Genomic DNA, 18,437 nt, shown 5'->3' on the forward strand with positions numbered 1-18,437 from the left:
TTTAGGCATAGAATCCCAGTCCTTATTTAGGCATTAGCCATGCTTTCCAAATACAGGCATGGTCACCTACATCCGTCCATCCCACCGTCACAACGAGTTCTTAGAAACCAGACCCTTAAGCCATCAGGACTTTCCCTTGCTAGGATTATTGATTTCTTCAAGAACTCATCTATTAATCATGAACTACTATTCCTTAGGGGTTCATTCATGATGTCTTCCTCTGCCCGACTTTACGTCAATGCTAGCATTCCTAAGCACCTTCCAGGTATAAATATACCTTCACTTGACATGGAAAGCACGGCATGGCATGGCTCACTCGACTAGCCTACACAGCTCGATAAGGCTCGCCACGGCAAGTTCGGAAGGAGTTCGAGTTCCCGCCTGACGCACTGACCAGACGCTGTCATCCCTGCTCGCAGAGAATCCAGCTTCCAGTGTTCTGACTCCCTTCGTGGGGTGTTGGAGTTTGAGATTCGGAAAGAGATTCCCACCTCTCTCATTCTAAAGGTATGGAGCTGACTAGAACCTAGAGGGACTCTTGGCATATAAACTTAGTATATACCATAATATAGAAAACAGCACCTACTTCTTACCTTGTACTACACTTAGGTTAGGTACACTGGGGTAGAACTATTTAGAAGCATCAGACGAGTATTCACTTTTTAGCCTGTGTTATTTATGGATGTATATAGGAATATATGTCATAGCTAAAAGACAATGCTATTGCAGTATTATTTCTTCTCATGACTTCATGGAATAAACAATGGAATGCCTGAAAAAACTTTGACAAGGCAGAATGGTCTGATGAACACCTTATTCTGAAGACCAATAAAATCATGAAGAAGTTGCGAATTATACTTTCGGAGATTGGACATTTAACATTTAGGGTATAAATATTTCTGAAAAGAAAAATGATGTAGTAGCTGCTTCTATGAGAGGAGAGCATTGCTGCTGTTTTCTCTATGCTAATTCAGCTGGCTTCTGTCTTTGCTGAACCCGATTGAGATTGTCCTGATTACCTTTGCACTTCATCGGCTGGTGATGTTGCAATAAGCTATACCTTTTTGGTGGAAAGGTAAGCTCTTCTTCCCTATTGCACTTTGTTCAATAAATCTCTAGGTTCACATGAAATCATATTGCATATTGATAATTGCAATTAACCAATTTTTTCATTTTATCTCTTTCTCTCTCGACTCATTCCCTGTGATTGATATTGTGATGAATTTATTACAAACTGCTTTCTCTTATTTGTGATTTCACCTGACTCATTTGTTCTAATGAAGATTCTTTTAATGTTTCCTATCGTATTCATGTACTGACCATTCACGTTCTGAAATTATTATAAAAGTGACTTGATAAGTATTCAGAGTTTGTTGTTATTGATGAGTTATTGACAGTTTTTGTAAATATTGTGACAGATGTTGTAAAGTTAGATATTTCCTTCATTTATGGTCCTTATGGGGGGATCTTATCTGTCTTTTCATTGCTAAGTCTCTATTAGCTCTACAAAAAGATTCATCGGAGGACCTGGTTTTGTAAGTGGTTGTTGAGATCTCATGGGCCTGAACTGCTGATTATAAAAAGAATCTTGTAGTATAACATTTTACTCCGTTTCCGCTGCATCGCATGCCATTGATGTTTTATCTACCTCTTGTACTCCTTCCAAGCTAGGTATAGTCTCTTGAAAGAGGGTGATGTGGTTTTTAGGTAGTTCAGTATTTTGTCGAAGATTCACTTCTCCTCTCGATGGACTTGTTGTTGACAGTGCACTGGCCATATGCAAGTTGTTTGCAGGGAGTCACATTGCTGGCCTGGTGGTGTTGTAGATATTGAGCGTTTTTACATGATCTGAAAGCAGGCCTTGTGGTTGTAGCTCTATGATTGGGAGTAACAGGCTGTTATCCACACATTATGAAACCACGTTTTTGTAATCGCAGGCTGAAAGGACTTTGTTTCATAACACATAGATCATCATAGAGTTTTCAAAGGGTCGAGGTTGGCTTGTCATTCGTAATATTACTCAGAGAGTGAGACCACATTTGCTGTTTAGCCACATTATAATGTCACTCTGTAAATGGACAATGCTGAGTTTCACCACCGGTATTCTAAACGCACTAGCATAATGCCAATTCTTCCACAGCAGAAAAAAGAGGAACCTGCTACCAAAGATGGTGAGATACTCTGTAAGTATATTAAAGATGAATTAGTTGTATTTTCAAAAAAAGATAGCAAAGACATCTGATGGGAGAATGTCCAGAAAGCGAATATGACTCATTTAAGGACAACGACGTTTGCACCTTTCTGACTTATGTTCATGAAATTGCGGATTTCAGAAACAAGCACAACGTTTACAGATGAACACTTCACCAAATAAAAACAGACTCTTCTGAAATGAGCACCATTTCCAGTCACACTGATGCATGCAAAATTCATGTCCAATGAAATGGCTGCATTTGGAGCATATTAGTCTGTGAACTGGATCACCAAAATTCAACTTTGTCACATATTTTGAGCAGACGTAATGGAAACTTGTACCCGAAATAGCATCATGTGAAGCTACGCAGAACGTGGCATTTGTAGCGTCATTCCCAGCCTGGGGATCCGCCAATGACTACGCCACACACGGAGCTTGGTATTACACGTCTTTATTCATCTGCATTTTACTGCAAACTCAACATTCTAAATCAACCTTCATTGCTAACTCCCTAGACACTACATCTCCCCCTCTGTTGAAAGAGAAATTAAATTGTTCTACAAAATATACACTTAAATTCCTTCAATCAATCTTTTTGGCATTTTAATTGTTTGACCTGATCTTGTTATTGGAAACTGGGACCTGTCACCATCAATGTACAGGATCTGCGTTGACGGCAATAGCAGTCACAGGTGCTTCAGAACCAGTCGCTTCTTCAACATGTAGATCTGATGAGCGATGAGTCAAACGCCGAAAGAGAGAAGAGTTTCTGGTAATAGACTTCTGAGAGCACTGGTAAGTCACATGTGTCCCTTGGTAGACAGCACTTGAAAAGGTTCTGCATAAAATGGAGCATCAGAGCTTCTGTTCGGCATCTAGCGTGAGAACACTAGATCTACTCGAGGATGTTCTTCGCATGTCGTCTTTAGTCGGCATACACTTTCATCTTTGGTTTATGAACCAAGTCCTTCTTAAGAGTTGCATTCTCATATTTCTCTCCATGATTGGACCACTTAGGTATCTTGGTATTCATTGGTCTCCCGAACATCAATGTCGCAGGACTTTCACCTGTGGTCGAGTGAGATTTTGAACAATAAGCTCTTAGGGTAGAATTTAACCGTTTTTAGATCCAGCTTCTCAAAAGTACCATGCTGCACTGCTTTCCATAGCGTACTCATAAAGTGCTAAACACGTTCATTGGCCTGCGGCCATAGAGGTGTGCTTTTCTGATGCTTTATATTCAGATGCTCTAAGAATTATTTGAACTCTCAACTGTTAAAATGGGGGCTATTGTCAGATTTCAATATCACTTGTGCACCCCATGTTGCAAAGATGCCACCTAGTCTCTCAATGACTCGGACTTGAGTGGTAGATGAAAGATCCTCAATTAACAGAAATCATGTGTACTACTCCACAATCACCATCAGGTGATATCCATTGTCAAGTGGACCAAAAAAGGCAATGGATACTCCCTCCCAGGTATGCTTCAGGATTTTTGACATGTTTAAAGTGTGTTGAGTAACTTTTGTAGAAAGGCAGTTGCATAGATGATAGGCTGTTACCTCCTTTTTAACCCGCTCATCAATGTACAGAAACCAGACTCAGTCTTGGAGAGCTCGTTTAGTGGCAACACTGCACTATGTCCTTCATGGCCACTTCAATCATTTTCTGCCGCAAACTCTCCAGGACCAGGATTCTTGACGCTCTCAGTATAACTCCTTCCTGAGTTATGGAGAGTTCATCTTTGACATTTTTGTATTTTTGATATTCACCGTCATTGGTGAGAGGACAAGGGTGTTGAGTCCATGACTGATGTGTGATTATATCTTTCAGCTTTAGCATGTCATATCAGTGTGCATCCGTCCTTGACAGTAACGATCCGCATAACGTATGACTTTATCTTGCGTGGCAGCATGGTACCTTTGTGTATGGCCTGACCAGCAGGTTCTTAGTTAATGACATGTAGATTCTCTGCAATCCTTTAGTTGTCTTCAATTGCTTCACAGCAGCTGCAGCTGCACTTTGACTCTACGTGCATCAAGGGTTGATTCTGTACTTCGACGACAGCACATGTGGCATGCAGGAGCAGTTTGCTTGGACCACGACAAACTCTCAGGGAGAGCACTATCGATCTTCGGGTTACTCATCCCCTACTTCGTCACCCATTGTAGCATCTTCCCCAGCCTTTGTGCCCACCAATGCCTACATCACAAGGAGCTTAGAATTACATGTCTTTATTTGTCTGTCTGTAACTGAGAACTCAACATTCTATCTTAATCTTCATTGCATTCCGCTCTAACACTTATGTCACAGCTATAAGGAAGGACTCAGGAGCCAAAAGGTTTCCCTCATTGCTAACTCGCAAGACACAACCGCATTTATGAACTTGGGGAACTTTTAGATGACATCCCTTCTTATAACATTGTTTTCTGTGTGGCGTGAGTACATGACATAAAACTGTGGTGTAGAAGCCTTCATACAGATCGCCCCAGGCCCATTTTATACTTTAAGAGTCTCTCGGACCTAGAGAGTTGCCAGGTTCCTGAAACCTCATATGTATTTCAGTGAACCAACATCCCTTCTCAGTAGGCATGCTGCACATAAGAAGGAGACCTTGAGATAAATATTATTTCAGTTGAATTGCTGGGATTTTATCTATGGGGGAAACAAATCGGTTCCCTTCTTTGCTTAAAGTAATATCAGAGAACTGTCAGTATCACAATTTGGCTAGGGATCAGTTGCTTTTATATTTCAATGATTGGTTTTATAACAGTTTTATTGATCAGAGGTTGTATTAGTGCTTTAGCATTGCCATTGGATTGTACCTCTCCATTTACACTCAGATCTAAACTCTGATTAATCCCAACCCTATCAAATCCAAATATCTCACGTAGTCTGACCTATGGACCACCGCAAGTGCCCTTGAAGCTCCAAAGCCAAGCTAATATTGCCTTTCAAGTAGTACCTAACATAAGCAGATGGTTGCAGATAGTGGGCACGGGCAGGCACTAGCGCTCGTTTTTGTGGATGGCACGTATTTGTCATCACCAGACTTTGACCCAGTGCAACAAAGACAGAGGTAGCAAATAAAAGATGACGGACAGAGAGAAAGATAGAAAAAATGTGTCACGGGAAGAAAACAAAACAAGAATGACAGAGAACCAACTAGAGTGAGAAAAAAGAGTGGTGGAAAAAAGAGGCATGAGGTGCAATCAAAACTAGGCAGCCTTGGTATTTAACAAGCCTGGCATGCAACAGTACTGTGACATGTTCCTTACAAAAGCTGTGGGTCTAGGCACTCATCTTTTATAACTTAAGCACTTCTTTCAAGGTTGACCCTACTGACATGAAACTATACCCCATGTCACTGCTCACCATGTTAACAACTCAGTTGATTTGACTAAAGTATTTTCAACATGGATAACTTCACTATGCCTTTTGGAAGCCTATATAAGTAATTTTGACAAAAATGTTCAAATCAGCCCTCTCCCTTCTTTCCATTTCCCTCCAGTGTCAGACTGGCCCTATTGGGCACAGGGCATTTACCCAGGTTTCTGGTTTTGGTGCTGATTGTCCCCGGCGGTCTGCCACCACAAGCACTAGCCTTCACTGTCCGTTCCAGCCACCTGGGCTGAGCTTGGTGTTGGCAGGATCATCAGGCTGCGGGCCGCAGCCCTGGGCCTGGGTAGTTCCAGGCAGTATTAAAGGCCCTGCATGCTGCAGTGGCTGCTGTGTGCAGTGCCTCAAACACTCCAATGGGGATGGGAGGAATGCTTCCAAATGCTCTAAACCACTGGCATTTGCTTTAGGTGGCAGTACAACCCAATGTTTGTACCCACTATACCATTCTAAACAGAGGCCCACCTTATGCATATTAGTAGTGATCTTGCTTGTCATTGGAACAGTCTGTCTCAAAGTACTAGTCAAGGCCTCTTCCAAACAGTAACACAAGCATCCCAGGCCGATGTTGGCCTTGCTGCATCTCATCAGTGAGGAACAGCTTGAATCCAGTGGCACAGCGAACAAGGGTCCCATGTCTGGGCAGACCTTTGGCTTTTCGGGCTTTACCTAAAATACACATTGATGGATGGGAGCACCTTAAGTCTGTTTTAGCTTACTGCTGGGATGGGGCCAGTGACAGTGCTGGGCGTAGCTTCATGTGGGGTGTTTGGGGTGTGACATATCCAAAAATAAATACATTCTTGGCTTGGTAGTTGGGTCTGAGAGCCCTGTATTGTATTCCGCTTTAGGTGTCCGTATATAGGTTTTCCTGAAACATGTCCTTATATAGGCGCAATTTGCATTGCCCTTATATAGACATAAGATCCCGGTCCTTATTTAGGCATTAGCCATGCTATCCAAATACATGCATGGTCACCTACACCCGTCCAACCTAACGTCACAACGAGTTCTTAGAAACCAGACCCTTAAGCTCTTGGGAGTTCCCCTAGCACAGGATTATTGATTTCCCCAAGAACTCATTTATTATGCATGAACCGCTATTCCTTAAGGGTTCATTCCTGACGTCTTCCTCTGCCCGACTGCGTCAATACTAACATTCCAAGGCACCTACCAGGTATAAATATACCTTCCCTTGCCCAAGAAAGTTAGAGGAGACATCGACTTTAGAGGAGCCTGTGTCCCGGCCTGACGCACTGACTAGAGACGCTGTCATCCCTGCTCACAGAGAATCCAGCTTCCAGTGTTCTGACTCCCTTCGCGGGGTGTTAGAGTTCAAGACCCGGAAAGAGTTTCCCACCTCTCTCATTCTCAAGGTATGGAGCTGACTAGAACCTAGAGGGACTCTTGGGATACCAACCTTGGCATATCATACCATATCAGACTATAGCAATCTATGTATTATACCACCTATAGAATACATCACCTACTTCCTACCTTGTACTACACTTAGGTTAGGTACACAGGGGTAGAACTAGTTTGAGGGGTATCTTATGAGTACTCGCATTTTTAACTAGTAATATTTATGTATATGAATATATGTGTCATAGCTAAAAGATAATGCTAGTGCAGTATTATTTCTTTCAACTGCTTATGCTGCACATATTATATCTTGCATACTGTCTTACAATTGTAACAGCTCATATCTCTTATACGAGAAACAAGACTGTTCAATAAATCCTTTTATTGAAACGCCCGTCTATTCTTTCTGTGTTACTCTGAAGAAACTAAGCATGCACGATTAGCTGAGTGAAACTGTTATTTGTTGTCTCCACGATTCTGAGAGCATTCCGATTCTAAAGGGAAACAAAGTTGTCATGTTTATGCGGTTGCCAGAGACTACTCCCTTCTTGTTTACAAGGAGTTTCTAGTGGCCTCTGAGTTAGCTGGCACAAAGTTATTAAGTTTAATGTACTTGATAGGTGCATACTGACCTCAGTCCTATGCCAAATCTATAGGGTATATTATTCCAATGCGCAGAGCCTATTAGGGAAATAGGAACTACACTACACCTGGGCTGGGTCTGCTATGTCTGTGTCAGTTTTCCTTGTTGTCCTGATTTCACTAAGAGGTTTTCTGTTGTTATTTTTTTGGATCATGGCTTAAATATATATATAGTGACCAGTTTATCAAACAAGCATTGGCAAGCCAATAGGTCTTGCCTATGTGAGAGCTTTGCCAATGTCTTATCGCCATGTTGTAAAACACAGTGCTGCTGTTCAGCATGGCTAAAAGTTATTGCTGTGGCACAGAGTAGAGAGGAGTAGAGGAGAGTGATGTAGAGAAGTGGTGTGGTGTGGAGTGGAATGGAGTGCGTAGAGTAGAGTGGTGCAGAATAAAGTGGAGTGACTTTGAGTAGCGTGGACGTGTGTAGGGTAGAATGGTGCAGAGTAGAGTGGCACAGTGCAGAGTAGAATGGAGTGGTGTGGAGTAGAGCAGGGTGCCATAGAGTGTAGTGGCATAGAGTGTAGTGGAGTGGCATAGAGTGGAGTAGAGTACAATGGCGCAGAGTAGCGTGACACAGTGGAGTGGCATAGAGTGAAATGGAGTGGAGTGACATAGAGTGGCTTAGAGTAGAGTGCATAGAATGGAGTGGTGTAGAGTAGAATGGTGTAGAATGGCATTGAGTAGAGTGGTGTACAGTAGAGTAGCGTAAAGTGGCATTGACTGAGGCGAATTTGCATAGCGTGGCATGGATTAAAGTGGAGTGGTGTAAATTGGCACAGAGTAAAATGGCCTAGAGTGCAGCAGCATGGAGTGTGGCATGGAGTGGTGTAGAGTAGGGTGCAGTTGCGTAGAGTGGAGTGGCGTGGTGTTAGGTAAAGTGATAAAGAGTAGAATGGAGTGGCGTAGAGTTGAGTGGTGTAGAGTGGCATGGAGTGGCATAGAGTGGCATACAATGGTGTAGAGTAAAATGGGAAAAGGATGGAATGGTGTGCAGTGGTGTAGAGTGACGTAAAATGGAGTAGCATAGAGTGTGGTAGTGTAGAGCAGCATAGAGTCGCATAGAGTAGTGGCATACAGTACAGTGGCATAGAGTAATATTGGACAGAGTGGAGTAGAGTGGCATAGAGTGGCATAGTGTGGAGTGACAAAGAGTGGCGTAGAGTAGAGTGGTGTAGAGTGGCATGGAGTGGCATAGAGTAGATTAGAGTGGAGTAGCGTAGAGTGGAGTGGTGCAGAGTAGAATGGCATAAAGTATATGGAGTGGAGTAAAGTTGAGTGGCCTAGATTAAAATTGCATAGAGTAGATTATAGTAGAGTGGAATTACATAGAGTAGAGAGGTGTAGAGTGTCATGGATTCGAATGGAGTAGAGTGGAGTAGAGTGGAGTGGTGTAGAGTAGTATGGCATAGAGTTGAGTAGCGTAGAGTCGAGTGGCATAGGGTGAAGTGATGTAGAGCAAAGTGGAGTGCCATAAAGTAGAGTAGCATAGAGTGGCTTAGAGTGGCGTAGAGTCGAGTCGAGTAGAGTGGAGTGGCATGGAGTAGAGTAGAGTGATGTGGAGTAGCGTAGAGTGGAGTAGAGTAGAGTGGAGTGGTGTCCAGTAGAGTGGAGTGGCATTGAGAAGAGTAGAATGGTGTTGAGTAGTAGTCACCAGGGTTCTGCCTTCTGTGGCGCAGACAAAGAGCAGCGCTGGCCTCTGCTCTCTGCCAATTAGGCCTGGCCTGGTAATGGGGCGCTTCTGGTGGTGGCTTCTGCTTCTGGCCGGCCGGAAGATTAGCACCTTTGAAAAGTCTGTATAGCAAGACTCTGTCACTGTTTAGTTTGGTTTACCTTTGAAAAATGCAACGACCTCATGGAGGGACATAGCTATCGGTGTTGCTAATGGTACAGCTGCTCTGGGGCCAGAGACGGCGCGAGCTGGTGCTACTGTGGTACCACATTGCCCTCTTCCATGCCCCACCTCCTCCCTTTTCACACTGACACCCCACTTGAAGACGGTAAACAACCATTACAACAAATCTTTTACCCCACATACCATCACCCCGCATACCATGACAACGCAAGTACCATTACTCCGCAATTGCATTACAACGCATGGCATTACATTTTATATGCTTTTACCACGCATGCTTTTACAATAAAAATCGTTGTAAATGCATGAATGGTAAAAGCACATGTTTTTTATATGTAAGTAGAAGGTAAGTATAGGGTTTTGGGTTTGGAGTGTAGGGGTATATGTTTTAGGGGTTCAGGGGTAATTTTAGGGTTAAGTGTATGTTTGGGTTTTGGGGCGCTGGGGTATTTTTAGGGTTTAGGGTGGGTTTAGGTTTTGGGTACTGGGGTATTTTTAGGGTTTAGGGTGGGTTTAGGGTTTTGGGGTGCTGGGGTATTTTTAGGGGTTAAGGTGGGTTAGGGTTTTGGGGTGCAGGGGGTGTTTTTAGGGTTCAGGGTGCGTTTAGGTTTTGGCGTGTTGATGTATATTTAGGGTCTGGGTGGGTTTAGGGTTTTGGGGTGTAGGGAGTATTTTTAGGGTTCAGGGTGCGTTTAGGTTTTGGGGTACTGGAGTATTTTTAGGGTTTAGGTTGGGTATAGGTTTTGGGGTACTGGGGTATTTTTAGGGTTTAGAGTGGGTTTACGGTTTTGCGGCGGTGCAAATCAGGGTCCGAGGTTAACCCTGTCTATAAATCCAGTTCCACTGTACATAAGTACTTCTGCACTCCTTCCGAAAAATTACTGCACAGTCAACGGAGCTTTGGAAGAGTTTTTTCCATGAAATCAAAGCCGCACAATACCCAACGCGTTTCGGCAAAAAACCGCCTTGGTCACGGGTAGTTACACTTAATTCACATTCAAAATAAATACACTTTACTTGGTGCATGACACGTGAACAAAAAGGAATAACATAAAAAGAGGACTACATCATCACAGCCTGGTAAATAGTGGTATGGCCGCCATCTTATAGAAGTAAAGTGAGTTCCTATTTCATAAGTGTCCCGGTATTTTTCCGAGGAGGTGGAAAGGTAGTATATATATATTACCTACTGGCAGTCGCCAGTAGGTAGTTATAGTTAGGACCTATTTTCCATAGGAAATCCGCAACATTCTATTCCCAATAACTTTGGCGCCGATTGATGAATCTTTGCGAAATTTTCAAAACTTTTGGCCAGCTCCGATCCGCTTCTATCCTGAAAGTCTCGGGATGATTCGTGTAGCGGGGGCCGAGAAAAAAGGGGGGTCCCAAAACGTGTTTTCCCCATGCAATTTCCCATAAGACCTTCAGCCGAAGCTACAGCCCGAACTGCTGAACGGAATTACACCAAATTTGGCAAAGAGGTAGTCCTCAGTTCAGACTTGTGCCTTTTGCTTAAATGGTGTCAATCTGTTCAGTAGTTCCTGAGAGAATCAAAATCAAATATATATCTGGGCAGAGCCTAACCACACATCTCATCGTGACATCTGGTTGGCTGTCAGCACTTCATTTAAGAAGTGTTGGCAGCCATCTTGGGACCAATATACATGATAGCACCTCATTAAAAAGCATTGCAGTTAATAGAAGGTTTCAAGACTTTAGTTACATTATAAATCATTTGTTGATGGTATCATACTCCTTTTAGGAATTCTGGTGTGTTCTAAGGTGATTTTACCATGTGAAAAAGCCTTCTGCTGGCATATCATGAATCATGTTTGAGAGAAAAATATTTTCTCATGCTTTTCCCACAGAGGTTTGGAAGGTGATCTATAAGCTAAACTGAGAGCTTATTTTCTGTAAATTCACATTATCTTTCTCAGTCATGTGAGAATGAAGTCTGACATTCTCAGTAAAACATGTACATCCAACAAGGGCAGAGACTGACAGTTGATTCCTTTGTGTTCTACTGCAGCTTCCCTCAGTGTTCTAGAGAACAACTAGAGCGCTAACAGTCCTACTTATGACAAACGTATGGCACACCTGAGGCCATCTTGATTGGAATAAAGTGGTAACTCTTAAAACATTTAATTTAAAAAAGAAACAAAATGAGGGGGTTCATTTTGCCATAGAAAGTATGATTAGTGCTGCAGAGAGAAAAATTAGGGCACATTTTGAGTGACTTCTCAAATCCTCTTCTATTTCATTAAACAATTCTGACATGCAGACTGAAACATGCACTTTGAATACCAGCAGCAGACTTACCTGGTGAGCAGTAGCTTTACTACAGTGATCTAATGAGCAAATGGAGTGCTAACATTCTGAATTTATGGCAAATGTGTGGCACATCTGAATGCCTTCTTGATGGAACCAAAGTAAACAAGCATTGAAAATGCAATAGGTCTCGCCCTCGTTTGAGTTAAAACAATTCTGTTTGTAATTAGGTGGCTTTTAAGCTTTGCTTTTATTCGTGTTTTTCAAACTTTCATGTACATAACATGCATATGTATGCATATATGTATGCATGCATTTATATGTGTATTTATATAGCTATGCAGATTATATATATGTTTATATATGTATGTATATATACACATACATATCTATATAAATGCATATGCATATATATATATATGTGCATATGTGTGTGTGTAGAGAGAGGTAGAGAGGTAGAGGTGTAGAGGTAGAGGTGTAGAGGTAGAGAGGTAGAGAGGTAGAGAGTAGTAGAGAGAGAGGTAAAGTGAGGTAATGAGGTAGAGAGTGGAGAGTGAGTAACAGAGAGTAGAGAGTGAGTAGTAGAGAGTAGTAGAGAGAGTAGCACAGAGTGAGTATTAGAGAGTAGAGAGTGAGTAGTAGAGAGTGAGAAGCAGAGAGAGTAGTAGTAGAGTAGTAGAGTAGTAGAGAGTGAGTAATAGAGCGAGTAGTAGAGAGTAGCTGAGAGTGAGTAGTAGCGAGTGAGTAGTGGAGAGTGAGAAGTAGAGAGTAGTAGAGAGCGAGTAGTAGAAAGTGAGTAGTAGAGAGTGAGTAGTAGAGAGTGAGTAGTAGAGAGTAGTAGAGTGAGTAGTAAAGAGTGAGTAGCAGAGAGAGGGTAGTAGAGAGTAGTAGAGAGTGAGTAGCAGAGAGAGTGAGTAGCAGAGAGAGGGTAGTAGAGAGTAGTAGAGAGTGAGTAGTAGAGTGAGTAGTAGAGAGAGAGTAGTAGAGAGAGAGTAGTAGAGAGTGAGTAGTAGATAGGTAGTAGTAGAGAGTGAGTAGTAGAGTGAGTAGTAGAGAGGGAGTAGTAGAGATTAGTAGAGAGTAGTAGTAGAGAGATTAGTAGAGAGTGAGTAGTAGAGCGTGAGTAGTAGAGGGAGAGTAGTAGAGGGAGAGTAGTAGAGAGTGAGTAGGAGAGAGCGAGTAGTAGAGAGTGAATAGTAGAGAATGAGTAGTAGAGAGTGAGTAGTAGAGAGTAGTAGAGTGAGTAGTAGAAAGTGAGTAGTAGAGAGTGAGTAGTAGAGTAGTAGAGAGTGAGTGGTAGAGAGTAGTAGAGAGTAGTAGAGTGAGTAGTAGAGAGTATTAGAGAGTGTATAGTAGAGAGTGCTTAGTAGAGAGTAATAGTAGAGAGTAGTAGTGAGTAGTAGAGAGTAGTGGAGACTGAGTAGTAGAGAGTGAGTAGTAGAGAGTGAGTAGTAGAGTAGTAGAGAGTAGTCAGTCAGTGTCAGTCAGTGTCAGTGTCAGTCAGTGTCAGTGTCAGTCAGTCAATCAGTGTCAGTGTCAGTCAGTGTCAGTGTCAGTCAGTCAGTCAGTCAGTCAGTTATTGTCAGTCAGTCAGTGTCAGTCAATCAGTGTCAGTCAGTGTCAGTCAGTGACAATCTGTCAGTGTCAGTCAGTGTCAGTCAGTCAGTGTCAGCTAGAGCAGCTCTGCTGACCTGGTTCTCTGATTTAAAGCAGCTCTGCTGACCTTGTTCTCTCCCTCTAAAGCAGCTCTGCTGACCTGGTTTCTCTGGCTCTACAGCAGGTCTGCTTACCTGGTTCTCTGGCTCTAGAGCAGCTCTGCTGACCAAGTTCTTAGGCTACAGAGCAGATCTGCTGATCTGGTTCTCTGGCTCTACAACAGCTCTGCTGACCTGGTTCTCTGGCTCTAACGCAGCTCTGCTGACCCGGTTCTATGGCTCTAAAGCAGTTCTGCTGACATGGTTCTCTGGCTCTAGATCAGCTCTGCTGTCCTGTTCTCTGGCTCTAAAGCAGCTCTGCTGACCTGGTTCTTTGGCTCTAAAGCAGCTCTGCTGGCCCAGTTCTCTGGCTCTAGAGCAGCTCTGCTGACCTGTTTCTCTGGCTCTAAAGCAGCTCTGCTGACCTGGTTCTCTCCCTCTAAATCAGCTCTGCTGACCTGGTTCTCTGGCTTTAGAGCAACTCTGCTGACCTGGTTCTCTACCTCTAGAGCAGCTCTGCTGACCTGGTTCTCTGGCTCTAGAGCAGCTCTGCTGACCTGGTTCTCTGCCTCTAGAGCAACTCTGCTGACCTGGTTCTCTGGCTCTAAAGCAGATCTGCTGACCTGGTTCTATGGCTCTAAAGCAGCTCTGCTTCCTGGTTCTCTGGCTCTAGTGCAGCTCTGCTGACCTGGTTCTCTGGCTCTAAAGCAGCTTTGCTGACCTGGGTCTATGGCTCTAAAGCAGCTCTGCTTCCTGGTTCTCTGGCTCTAGTGCAGCTCTGCTGACCTGGTTCTCTGGCTCTAAAGCAGCTTTGCTGACCTGGTTCTCTCCCTCTAAAGAGCTCTGCTGACCTGGTTCTCTGGCTCTAAAGCAGTTCTGCTGACCTGGTTCTCTGCCTCTGAGCAGCTCTGCTGACCTGGTTCTAAGGCTCTAAAGCAGATCTGCTGACCTGGTTCTCTGGCTCTAGAGCAGCTCTGCTGACCTGGTTCTCTGCCTCTGAGCAGCTCTGCTGACCTGGTTCTAAGGCTCTAAAGCAGGTCTGCTGACCTGGTTCTCTGGCTCTAGAGCAGCTCTGCTGACCTGGTTCTCTGGCTCTAAAGCAGTTCTGCTGACCTGGTTCTCTCCCTCTAAAGCAGCTCGGCTGACCTGGTTTCTCTGGCTCTACAGCAGCTCTGCTGACCTAGTTCTCGGCCTCTAGAGCAGCTCTGCTGACCTTGGTCTTTGGCTCTAGAGCAGCTTTGCTGACCTGGGTCTCTGGTTCTAGAGCAGCTCTGCTGACCTGCTTCTTAGGCTCTAGAGCAGCTCTGCTGACTTGGTACTCTGTCTCTACAACGGCTCTGCAGACCTGGTTTCTCTGGCTCTACAGCACCTCTGCTGACCTGGTTCTCTGCACTCACGATGCACGCACCCGACTTCGCGAAAATATATTTAAAAATAATATAAGTCTATTATAAGTACAAATATGTTATTTTTATGACTATCTTAGATAATCTCTTGCCCTAATATGTATATTAAAGACACATACATATCATTTTGGAACATAACATTTTTTTGCGGGAGTGCGCCCCAGCACGAATATGACATCCCGAGGGACCCACCACCGCGCAATCATCTCGTACCATAATGCGCATGTGTCGCGAATGCGCGGGAGCAGGAGTCGCGGACTGGTCGCATACCAATCGTGCATACCAATCGTGCACATCACGGAATATTGAATGTATATGATGTAACTGAAAAACACGCAGCCGTCGCACACCGTACGCGGATCCTTCACGACTTTTCTAAAATAGTGGCTAGAATCCGCACACCCACCGTGATGTGTACGCTTTAAGTGCGCGACTCCAAATTTTTTGGGGAAAAACTTTTTTTTTAAAGAAAATATAGGTATATTAAAATATTTTGTTAATGTTTTTTTTTGCAATTTTCAGAAAAATATATAATGTTATTTAATGAATAAAATATTTATAAATGAACAGTTAAAAACTGTAGAAAATCAGTACAAAAAAATAGGTATAACTACTATCACACTTAAAAATAGCATTTAAAAAACCTTTGAAATTCACTGAAAAAAACCCATAGGTTTCAGAGATGTTATAGATAGAAAATAGCATTTAAAAAGCTTTGAAATTCACTGAAAAAACTATAGGTTTTAGGGGTGTTATAGTTAGCTGGCCATTTCACTCGTACAAAACCATAGAAATTCCTCCGTTATAGTTAGTTCTGCTAACTATAACTCGCGCGCCCGCAATGATCTGCTGATGATGTCACATATTGCATCATTCATGACATGGTCAGTGACATCACTGATGACATCACTGATGACATCTCAAATGACATCACTGATGACATCACTGATGACATCATCCATGTGACAATCTGATACACCTCATCATACACTAGTATAACCTTTCATCACTCACTGTAAAATACAGAGTACCATATTTGAAACCATTGACACACCAATACCAGTTACTACATACCCACTCACTGATTCCTAAGTCTACACACACAACTACCCATTCAACAACAGAATCATTTATACATGCAGTCACTAATTAATAGAACACTATCAAATGCACATCAGCAGTTATCTCAGTCGGTTATGCAGTCATCCTACTCACTCATGAAAAAAATTAATCACACTTACATTTACTCACACAATTATCCAACAGCACCTCACTTATTCAAACACATAGTCACTCATGGTTAATATGTTAAAAAAATCACCATTACAATTATACACTCATTCATATAGTTACTCTCACAATCACTGACCGTTACACATATTTATTTATATACACCAACTCTCAAATACAATGCCTTTTATTTTTTTACTTTGTTGAAGATGTACAACTAAAACATAGATTCGCTCACCAACACACAAATAAATACACTCTGTCACCCAAACAACTGTTTCCACATGCACTCTTAAACCTATACACCTAGTCAATCAACCATTCACACATCTATGCATAGAGTTACACACACCCCATCCAACCACACACAAACTCAGTGTTCCATACAAATACTCACCCAACTAATCAATAACTAATATACACACTCATGATGTAGTTAGTGACCAACTGATGCAGCATGTTATACAACAACACTGACCGTGATGCACACATTCACATAGTTAAGTTACTAATCCATGTATTAAGTGAGACACTTTTAATTACTCACTTAAACAGACAGTCAGACAGCTACTAAATCCTCCATCCAGACAGTTATATATCCACTCAATCTTCAATACAGATTGGTATATATATATATAATACATATTTAAATTTCAAACTAAACTACATTCACTGGATGATGTCATCAGTGATGTCATCAGTGATGTCATTTGAGATGTCATCAGTGATGTCGTCAGTGATGTCACTGACCATGTCATGAATGATGCAATATGTGACATCATCAGCAGTGCATTGCGGGCGCGCGAGTTATAGTTAGCAGAACTAACTATAACGGAGGAATTTCTATGGTTTGTACGAGTGAAATGGCCAGCTAACTATAACACCCCTAAAACCTATGTTTTTTTCTGTGAATATATATATATATATATATATATATATATATATTATCTACTGGCGGGCGCCAGTAGATAGTTATAGTTAGGACCGTGTTTCCATAGGAAATCCGCAACATTCTATTTGGAATAACTTTGGCGCCGGTTGACAAATCCTCGCGAAATGTTCAAAATAGGTGGGGCGCTCCGCTCCGCTCCTACCCTGAAAGTCTCGGGGGGATTCGTCAAGCGGGGGCTGAGAAAAAAGGGGGGTCCCAAAACGCGTTTTCCCTATGAAATTTTCCATAGGGACCTTTAGTCCAAGGTACAGCCCGAACGGCTGAACAGAATTACTTGAAATTTGGCAGAGAGGTAGTCCTCAGCTCAGGGAAGTGCCTTTTGCAGGTCTGGTGTCAATCTGTTCAGTAGTTCCTGAGAAAATCAAAAGTAAAATCATATATATATGTGGGCGGAGCCTAACCACACATCTCATCCTGAGATCTGATTGGCTGTCAGCACTTCATCCAAGAAGTGTTGGCAGCCATCTTGGGACCAATATACATGATAGTACCTCATTAAAAAGCATTGCAGTTAATAGAAGGTTTTAAGACTTTAGTTACATTATAAATCATTTGTTGATGGTACCATACTCATTTTAGGAATTGTGGTATGTTCTAAGGTGATTTCACCATGTGAAAAAGCCTTCTGCTGGGATATCATGATTGAGAGAAAAATATTTTCTCATGCTTTTCCCACAGAGGTTTGGAAGGTGATCTATAAGCTAAACTGAGAGCTTATTTTCTGTAAATTCACATTATCTTTCTCAGTCATGTGAGAATGAAGTCTGACATTCTCAGTAAAACATGTACATCCAACAAGGGCAGAGACTGTCAGTTGATTCCTTTGTGTTCTACTGCAGCTTCCCAGAGTGTTCCAAAGAACAACTAGAGCGCTAACAGTCCTACTTATGATAAACGTATGGCACACCTGAAGCCATCTTGCTTGGATTAAAGTGGTAACTCTTAAAACATTTAATTTAAAAAGGAACAAAATGAGGGGGTTCATTTTTCCATAACAAGTATGATTAGTGCTGCAGAAAGAAAAACTAGGGCACATTTTGACTTCTGAAATCCTCTTTTATTTCATTAAAAAATTCTGACATGCAGACTGAAACATGCACTTTCAATACCAGCAGCAGTTTTCCCTGGTGAGCAGTAGCTTTACTACAGTGATCTAATGAGCAAAAAGAGTGCTAACATTCTGAATTTATGGCAAATGTGTGACACATCTGAATGCCTTCTTGATGGAATCAAAGTAAAAAACTGAAAGTATTTCCTACTGAGGAGACTGCAGTAAATGAGGAAATTAGGAAAATTCATAACAAATAAGTCTCCCAAGATGGCCACCAGAGATAAAAGAGCCCAAATGTAGCCCAAATATCACCCAGATGTAGCCCAAGTATAGCCCAATGACAGAATGCCCCAGAGTGTTCTTAAAAACAACTAGAGCGCTTAC

This window comes from Triturus cristatus, chromosome 2_2 (assembly GCF_964204655.1).
Source record: "Triturus cristatus chromosome 2_2, aTriCri1.1, whole genome shotgun sequence".
NCBI classification, from domain to species: Eukaryota; Metazoa; Chordata; class Amphibia; order Caudata; family Salamandridae; genus Triturus; species Triturus cristatus.